Consider the following 2,125-nt stretch of genomic DNA (forward strand, 5'->3'; position numbering starts at 1 on the left):
TAAGCTGTTCCAGTCTACTATTGTGCGGTTAACAAAGGAAAATTTTGCCACGTCCGTTCTTTGTTTTCTACATTTAAACTTCCTAATATGATCAGCCCTGCCTAAGTATGATGGTGTTGCTAATCTAGCACTGATATCGGTCCATGCTTTGTGTCCCATTTGTGCCTTAAACAATGCGGTGAGTCTGGTTTTTCGTCGCCTTGATTTGAGAAGTTCCCACCCTAAATCTTTTACTATCTCCTCACTATGTCCCTTATAGGGTCATTTAGTTTATAATTTAACTAGAATCAACCAGTGGTTGAAGGTAAATGTCAAGAGAATTTGAAGTACTTTCAGGACACCTCATCTACAGCAGACGTGTCAACTACACTCATAACACGATATGCTGTGGTTTGAAAACTAGTCTTTTAGTGGGAAACGTAAGCTAATAGGCAGAACTGTGGCCCAGCCGCGTGTACAAAGCGGTGGAAATGTCAAATTTCAGTCATGGGTTCAGTTCGCGCCAGTACGGGGTTGGAGCACACGATCTGGATACGTGAACCCGATAGCTGGTCAGCTGCTAGCCCCAGCTTGTGTAGTGTGCCTGAAGCGGAATTCAAACCGATAGCCAGTCAGTTTCCCAGCGGTATCCCTCGTGTGGGAGCAGTTGCATAAACGTTGACGTTGAGCCTATAATAATTAATTCATTGATGTAGCCATACTCAATGTCAAATTCACGTAATTTGTTACTTTCACTTATCACTCGATTCCATTACGCATGGATTGGTTGACCTTGTGAGAAGAATACAATTCCCTACCTTCAATAGGAGGTTATTGCACTATAGGGACATTTTTGTGCTATTTTTAATTTTTCAATTATCGCACTTATTCTTCTCTCGTGTCCAGTCAATTTCTTTATTTATTTGCATGTTATATAATGTCTTTGTATTCATTTCTGGCCTCTCATTTTAAAATTTACTTCATATTTTTCCTTAATTGAAATTTTGCACTATTTTATAGTATTTTTTTCTTCCTTCATTTATTTTTGTCTCTATATATTATTCTCTCTACCTATTCTTAGATTTTTTTCAAGTGCTGTACATCGTTAAGCTTTATTTTTCTCCTTACTCCTGCCTTATTTTTATTTTACATTCTTTGTCATTACTCTTTTATTTTTATTTTTCCTCTTTTCTTCTAGTATGTCTTTCCCTCTTTTGTGTTCCTGACATTACTCTATTTTTTTTCTTTGTGAATTTGTCTTCCCTCATAATCTATTTTACCTTTATCATTCTTTCTTTCCTTCTTTCTTTGTTTCTGTGTCTTTCTCTCTCTTTCCTTCTTTCTCACCTCTTCTTACTTTCTACTACCTACACAGCCACCTACCCATAAATTTATCCAGCTAGCCACCCATCCACCCACCCACCCACCTACCCATCTACCTACTTACCAAGCCATCCATCCATCCATCCATCCATCCATCCATCCATCCACCTACCCACCCATCCATCATCTTTCCAGCTACCTAACTACCCACCCATCCTTCCACTTATCCATCCAACCATCCATCCATCCATTCATCCATCCAACCATCCATCCATCCATCCATCCATCCACCCATTCATTCATTCATCCACCCACCAATCCATCCATGTATACAGGCTGAACCGTAAATATTATTATTAATTTCAGGGAGTTATTCTTTGAGATATTTGAAACAAAAAAGTTTAATATAATTTTGCTAATATTATAGATTTATTAATTTGTCCTACAGAATGATATCTGTAATATTTACAATTAATATTTGAGGAGAAAAATTCGCTCCGGCGCCGGGGATCGAACCCGGGTCCTTGGTTCTATGTACCAAGCGCTCTGACCACTGAGCTACGCCGAATTCAACCCACAGCGCCGGGTCGAACTTTCCTCCTTCAATGTTTCCCTTTGTGGCCTGACTCCACATATGTTGACGTATAATGTCCAATATAATGGCAGTTGACACTGGACATATACGTCAACATATATGCCTAACTTGGAGTCAGGCCAGAAAGAGAAACATTGAAGGAGGAAAGTTCGACCCGGCGCTGTGGATTGAATTCGGCGTAGCTCAGTGGTCAGAGCGCTTGGTACGTAGAACCAAGGACCCGGGTTC

At 39.9% G+C, this 2,125-nt stretch overlaps 1 non-coding gene across 1 annotated transcript; it reads right to left on the reverse strand.

Annotated features, from left to right (window-relative positions):
* Positions 1-1,797: 1,797 nt before the first annotated feature.
* On the reverse strand, positions 1,798-1,870 carry TRNAY-AUA (transfer RNA tyrosine (anticodon AUA)). Its single transcript has one exon. It is a non-coding gene; the product is annotated as a tRNA-Tyr (tRNA).
* Positions 1,871-2,125: the final 255 nt, after the last annotated feature.

This window comes from Periplaneta americana, chromosome 8 (assembly GCF_040183065.1).
Source record: "Periplaneta americana isolate PAMFEO1 chromosome 8, P.americana_PAMFEO1_priV1, whole genome shotgun sequence".
Classification (NCBI taxonomy): domain Eukaryota; kingdom Metazoa; phylum Arthropoda; class Insecta; order Blattodea; family Blattidae; genus Periplaneta; species Periplaneta americana.